Source organism: Eriocheir sinensis, chromosome 6, assembly GCF_024679095.1.
Source record: "Eriocheir sinensis breed Jianghai 21 chromosome 6, ASM2467909v1, whole genome shotgun sequence".
NCBI classification, from domain to species: domain Eukaryota; kingdom Metazoa; phylum Arthropoda; class Malacostraca; order Decapoda; family Varunidae; genus Eriocheir; species Eriocheir sinensis.
In genome coordinates, this window is record NC_066514.1 from 2,564,700 (window position 1) to 2,572,199 (window position 7,500).

General features: G+C 43.6%; 1 protein-coding gene and 1 long non-coding RNA gene across 5 annotated transcripts in view; both read right to left on the bottom strand.

Moving 5' to 3' along the window:
* LOC126988147 (SHC-transforming protein 1-like) overlaps positions 1-7,500 on the bottom strand; it is a 51,412-nt gene that overhangs the window by 35,605 nt on the left and 8,307 nt on the right. The window lies entirely within an intron of this gene.
* Positions 6,140-7,500, bottom strand: part of LOC126988269 (uncharacterized) — a 1,735-nt gene continuing 374 nt past the window's right edge. Inside the window, exons 1-2 of the long non-coding RNA XR_007741819.1 lie at positions 6,824-7,500; positions 6,140-6,757 (exon numbers count right to left, since the gene is read on the bottom strand). The exon at positions 6,824-7,500 is cut by the window's right edge and continues 374 nt beyond it. This is a non-coding gene — a long non-coding RNA (uncharacterized LOC126988269). The remainder of the gene's footprint in view (positions 6,758-6,823) is intronic.

The following is a 7,500-nucleotide window of genomic DNA, read 5'->3' on the forward strand; positions in this document are numbered from 1 at the left end:
TAAAGGATCACACATAAGAATCCGATTAATCTCCAATGGTGTTGTTTACGTGTGGGTTAGGAAACAGCTATTATGTTTTTTTCTAATCGTTAATCTGCCAAGAAACTCAATTTAACGTTTCATTAAAGATTAGGGGGACAGCACTGTTATCAAGGGTCATATTCGGGGACCAAGGACATATATTTGACAAGGCTTTCGTTGAGGTTGTTGTGGGTATCTCCAGGGGTAGTTTTATGACCCCGGTGGTAGTTTGACCCTTCGCTATTTCAATATCAGAGGGCAGTATTGTGACCATCAAATTGTGTCCTTAACTCAAAATCTATCCAATCCATTCTCTCTCTCTCTCTCTCTCTCTCTCTCTCTCTCTCTCTCTCTCTCTCTCTCTCTCTCTCTCCCACACCCACCCACACCCTTTCACCTCTAACCTAACCTGAATTATGAGACATTTTACCGCCCAAGAACACATATTTGACAAGGCTTTCGTAGGAGTTGTGGGCATTTCCAGGGGTAGTTTAATGACCCTGGTGGTAGTTTGACCCTTCCTCTGTACCCTGAGCATAAAAAAACCCCACTCATTAGAACCTGATTGATCTCCCCTTTGACCTTTGGATATAGCTGATGTGAGATAGCAAAATGTCTTGTTATACCAGCCTTAGATAGGTTAGGTTAGGTTAGGTTAGGTTAGGTTAGGTCAGGTTAGGTTAGGTTAGGTTAGGTTAGGTTAGGTTAGGTTAGGTCAGGTCAGGTTAGGTTAGGTTAGGTTAGGTTAGGTCAGGTTAGGTTACTAGGTCGGTATTACAAGACAAATTCGCTTTTCACATCACCAATTTCTAAAGGTCAAAAAAGGGGTCAGTCAGATTCTTATGAGTGTTTCTTCAGGTTCACGGTACAGAAGAAGGGTCACACTACCACCAGGGTCATAAAACTACTCCTGGAAATGCCTCAAACTCTTACGAAAGCCTTGTCCAATATGTGTTCTAGGGAGGCGAAATGTCTTAATAACCTCACCTAACCTAACCTAACCTAACCTAACCTAACCTATACCTTTTGTTTTTCTACTGTGTCTAAGCTCACCTTCCGTCTATTACGACAAAGTTTTTTTCTGCAGATATGTACTTAATTCACAAAAAGGCAAAATCTCTCTCTCTCTCTCTCTCTCTCTCTCTCTCTCTCTCTCTCTCTCTCTCTCTCTCTCTCTCTCTCTCTCTCTCTCTCACCCTAAATTACAGGTGGTGGAAAGCACGTTCTGAGCTTAATCCGACCCTACTGGACAATACTTTTATCGAAAACACAAAAGTAGAGGTGGAAAAAAGTTTTGGAAAGTTTGGTTTAGTGGGCGCAACATCTGTGGTCATATGCCGGAGAGAGACAGAAGGGGAAGGAATTATAGGAGAAGGGAACAGTTGGAAAGTTTGGTTTAGTCGGCGCAACTTCTGTGGTCATATGCCGGAGAGAGACAGAAGGGGAAGGAATTATAGGAGAAGGGAACAGTTGGAAAGTTTGGTTTAGTCGGCGCAACATCTGTGGTCATATGCCGGAGAGAGACAGAAGAGGAAGGAATTATAGGAGAAGGGAACAGACCCCAGGAGACGGGACACAACCCCCGATTAATACCTGGTACCCATTCACTGCTGGGTGGACAGGGGCGTAGGGTATCGGAAAAGCCACACATTTTTTAGAAGAACCGTTTCCACATTCCATTGCGGTGGCTTTGTAATCACCCGAACCAAACTCTTCAAGATTCAACACTCCAAATTGGTTAGGTTTTCAATACAAGACCAATTACACAAGAGATTCCCCGCATGGCTTCCTCAAAGACCTTACCTTTAATAGGAACGCAAAACACTACACAGGGAATTTTTGAAGTCTTATGTTAGTTATGGAGGCTTACTAACCCATCACGGCGGACTGTGAAACTGGCCCCAAGGTTACAAAATATATACCGTACCCCAGACACACCTAAGCCAGTGGGGAGACTTTAAGATTGAAGGAACTGTAGGAAAATAAGTTCACAAGGAAAATCTGTACCCACGACACACCTAAGCCAGTGGGGAGACTTTAAGATTGAAGGAACTGTAGGAAAATAACTTCACTAGGAAAATCTGTACCCACGACACACCTAAGCCAGTGGGGAGACTTTAAGATTGAAGGAACTGTGTACCCACGACACACCTAAGCCAGTGGGGAGACTTTAATGGAACACACCTAAGCCAGTGGGGAGACTTTAAGATTGAAGGAACTGTAGGAAAATAACTTCACTAGGAAAATCTGTACCCACGACACACCTAAGCCAGTGGGGAGACTTTAAGATTGAAGGAACTGTAGGAAAATAAGTTCACAAGGAAAATCTGTACCCACGACACACCTAAGCCAGTGGGGAGACTTTAAGATTGAAGGAACTATAGGAAAATAAGTTCACAAGGAAAATCTGTACCCACGACACACCTAGACCAGTGGAATGACTTACGACTGATGGAAATGTAGGAAAATAAGTTCACAAGGAAAATATGTACCCACGACACACCTAGACCAGTGGAATGACTTACGACTGATGGAAATGTAGGAAAATAAGTTCACAAGGAAAATCTGTACCCACGACACACCTAAGCCAGTGGGGAGACTTTAAGATTGAAGGAACTGTAGGAAAATAACTTCACTAGGAAAATATGTACCCACGACACACCTAGACCAGTGGAATGGCTTACGACTGATGGAAATGTAGGAAAATAAGTTCACAAGGAAAACATGTAGCCAGGAAACACCCAGACCAGTGGAATGACTTTAAGACTGAAGGAACTGTAGGAAAATACGTTCACAAGGAAAATCTGTACCCACGACACACCTAAGCCAGTGGGGAGACTTTAAGATTGAAGGAACAGTAGGAAAATACGTTCACAAGGAAAATCTGTACCCACGACACACCTAAGCCAGTGGGGAGACTTTAAGATTGAAGGAACTGTAGGAAAATAACTTCACTAGGAAAACATGTAGCCAGGAAACACCTAGACCAGTGGAACGACTTTAAGATTGATGGAACTGTAGGAAAATATGTTAACCCGAGACATTCCTTAAAGAGAGGAATTGTGAATGGAGAGAAGGAAGATACATTCAGATGGAAATGCGTAATCCCAGACACACCCAAGCAAGTGAGAGGCGTTACTATTGAAGGCGTAGGAAAATATGTTACGAAAATATATCCTTAGTCTCGACACACTTCTATCAGTGACCAGAATTAAGAGGGAAGACCAGGAAAATAAGTTTGATGGTTAATTAAGGAAAAAAAAATAACGAAAAGAAAATATAAGTTCTGAAAAAGGTCAGTTAGATTTTAATTGAGAGAAATACAATAATAATGAAAATAATAATAATAATAAGTAAATAAATATATAAACGAGAGAGAGAGAGAGAGAGAGAGAGTCGTGACCGGGACCAGCTTATTGTCTTCCTCCTCCTCCTCCTCCTCCTCCTCCTCCTCCTCCACTATCCTCCCCCCCTTCCTCACCCCTTCTATAAGCTAACGTCACTTCTCCCCTCCCTATAACCCCACCCCTTCTCCCCTTCCATAAACATCCCATCCATTCTCCCCTTCCGATATGCCTTCTACTCCCCTCCCAAACATATCCCCATACATTTCTCCCATCCCAATACAAGGCTCCCATCCCTTCTCCCATTCCATATCCATCGTTTTATCCCATACCTATATCGACTCATACATGTTCGACTCTAGTCTCCCATCCCTATATAGACCTCTACCCTTCCTATATGGGCCTACGTATCCAATCCATTCTCCCCTACCTGAATGTGTTTTTTATCCACTTCTGTTCAAATTTCAATCTCTCCCATTCCTATATACGTCTAAATCACTCTTCCATCCCCTATACGCTATTTCCCTTCCCATACATTTCTTTAACTCTTCTCCCCTTCCTCTATCTCTCCCCTTCCTTCTCCCATTCCAATACATGTCCCAATCTCGTATCCATCCCGTTCAACGCATTTCCTAACTCCCTGGTCACCTCCACTCCTTAAATCTACTCCCTTCTCCCTCTCCCTCACTCCTCCCTCTCTGCATGTCTTCCTCCTCCTCCTCCTCCTCTTCTCTCTTCTTCCCTTGACCCTCCTTCCTTCCTTCCTTCCTTCACTCCTAAATTCGTGTTCTAAATGTCGGGCTCAGCCTTCGACTTCCTTTAGTGTGTGTGTGTGTGTGTGTGTGTGTGTGTGTGTGTGTGTGTGTGTGTGTGTGTGTGTGTGTGTGTGTTCGTTTGTTCAGTGTCTTTCTCTTCTTTCTTTATTTTCTCCTTCATTTTCTCTTTCTTCCTTTCTTTCTTTCCTTCCTTCCTCCCCAACCTCGCCTCCTCCTCCTCCCAACCACCCCTCTCTTCTTCCTCTTCCTTCCTCCCTTTCTCCTCCTCCCCTTTCCTCCCCTTCCCTTGTCTCCCCTGATCATATCCTCACCCCAATTCCCCTCTCCTCCCCTCCCCTTATTATCTCCCTTTCACCTAATCTCCCCTGGTTGTCCCCTGCCTTCCCCCTCTTCATCTCCCAAACAACTATCCTCCCCACTCCTTCCTAACCCTGTATTGCCACCCCAACTCCCCTACCATTCCTTCTCCCATTCTCTCCCCTCCCCACGGCTCCCGCTACCATTAAGGAAGTGACGGGAAGTCTTGGCACCCACTCCGTACTAAGATGTAGTCTCCCCACACTTTCCTCCCCATACATACAGACATACCCAATACATATAATTTCTTCACCCCATCCAATCCACACAGATGCCCCCCCCACCCACCCCCCACACACACTAACACCTCCCACCCATAGTTTCCTTCCCATACAAGTCACCCCACTCCCAATCACCCCATCCACACGAAAACATACCTACACCCCAGCATCCAATATCCACCCCTTCCATTTACACCCACACACACAGTTTCCTCCCCACAGATACACACCGTCACCCCAATCATATCCTTCCTCACCCCAGCCAAACACATCCTTACACCCCAGACCCAATACCCAGTCCCTCCATTCACCCCCACACCCCCACAGCTTCCTCCCCAATCACCCCTTCCCTCACCCCACCCAAGCCAGACAGTACCCATAATTGCATCCCACCCCCCCTACCCCATTCATTAATACACTTTGCAACCTATACCCACCCAGTACCCACCCCTCCCATACATACCCATACCTAAGGCTCACCCATACACAACACCCCTTACAGTACACTTGCTATATCGTTCCTCCTCCTCCTCCTCCTCCTCCTCCTCCTCCTCTCCGGCGTGTAGGATAAGAAGAGGTTGTTTATGTATATCTGAGCTTAATATTCAGGTGATATTTATTATTATTATTATTATTATTATTATTATTATTATTATTATTATTATTATTATTATTATTATTGGAGTCCGTATACGAACCTTAATTCTTTTTATTAAACACACACACACACACACACACACACACACACACACACACACACATCTGACATACTTTCCCTTGTGGCGCCAAACTTTCTGCTGTTCGGTTTTTTTTTTTTTTTAGGTTATATTAAAGAGACGAAACACACACACACACACACACACACACACACACACACACACACACACACACACACACACACACACATTCATTGCTCATTTTCTTCTTCCTCTGCTTCTGTTTCCTTCATCGACTTTCTTTCTTCTTCTTCTTTATCAAATTTATCTTTTTTCTCCTTCAATGATTCCTTTCTTTCCTTCATTCCCTCGTGACTTCCTTCCTTTGTTTTCTAATTCATTCCTCTCTCTCTCTCTCTCTCTCTCTCTCTCTCTCTCTCTCTCTCTCTCTCTCTCTCTCTCTCTCTCTTTCTTCCACATCACAGGCTTGGCAGGACACACTAACTTCTTTCCTCCTCCTCCTCCTCCTCCTCCTCCTCCTCTTCCTCCTCCTCCTCCTCCTCTCCCTTTCACTGCCCTCTCGATGTCTTGCAACCCTCCCTGTACTATGGCATGTGTGTGTGTGTGTGTGTGTGTGTGTGTGTGTGTGTGTGTGTGTGTGTGTGTGTGTGTGTGTGTGTGGCTGACAGCAAAGGGTAAACAAAATACTATATATATAAAAATTGAATGCTTGTAAATCGAGACAAGTTGATATAATATAAGTGTGTGTGTGTGTGTGTGTGTGTGTGTGTGTGTGTGTGTGTGTGTGTGTGTGTGTGTGTGTGTGTGTGTGTGTGTTTGGCTGACAGCAAAGGGTAAACAAAATACTATATATAAAAATTGAATGCTTGTAAATCGAGACAAGTTGATATAATATAAGAGTGTGTGTGTGTGTGTGTGTGTGTGTGTTGTCAGCCATACAGTAATTTTCCTTCATTCTTCACTGATTCTCTACTTTCCTTCACTTTCAAATAATTCGTATAGTTTTCCCTCGATACATATTTACCTGTATTCTCAACAGGACAACACAGAACACTCAGGAAGGGACACCTTGCAACACCCTGGGCTACTGTTGTTCTTGAAATGACATCAGTGTTTCTCTACTTTTCCGGTCCACAAGAGTTTTTATTTTATTATTATTATTTTCTGATCCTTACGAATTTTACAAACACAATCGGATTCTAAAGTTTCATCTCTGGGTTACGAATCTACGGTGCTAAAGCCTTGTCTAACTATCACAAGGCTCATAAAACTACCCATGGACATACTAACACAACCTCTACCAAAGCCTTGTCTAACTATCACTAGGCTCATAAAACTACCCATGGACATACTAACATAACCTCTACCAAAGCCTTGTCTAACTATCACTAGGCTCATAAAACTACCCATGGACATACTAACACAACCTCTACCAAAGCCTTGTCACACTATCACTAGGCTCATAAAACTACCCATGGACATACTAACACAACCTCTACCAAAGCCTTGTCACACTATCACAAGGCTCATAAAACTACCCATGGACATACTAACATAACCTCTACCAAAGCCTTGTCACACTACCACAAGACTCATAAAACTACCCATGGAAATACTGACACGGCCTCTACCAAACCCTTATCAACAGTGGGGGGGTGCAAGTCTGGAAACGTTTGCTTGCTCAAAAACGTGTGGAAATCCCAAAACGTTCGACTTCCTCTCTCTTGCTTCCTGCAGTAACACCCCATAAGAAGGATAACACAGCAGGCCGAGTTGTTTTTGATAGTAGTTAAGTATTAGTTGAAGTATTTTTGGGGGGGAGGGAGTGGGGGGGAGGGGGGACTTCGATAACATTTCAAATAAACATATCTTCCAAATTCAATCATTTCGTATATAACATTTCAATTAAGCTGATAAATAGCGTCTTCCATATCCATTCCTTTCGATTCTTATTTCATTTTTTTTGGTTATTTTTGATTGAAGTTAAGCATTAGTTGAAGCTTTTTTGGGGGGCCAGGGAGTGAGGGAGGGAAAAAAAAGTTTCGTTTAGTCGGCGCAACATCTGTGGTCATATGCCGGAGAGAGACAGAAGGGGAAGGAATTA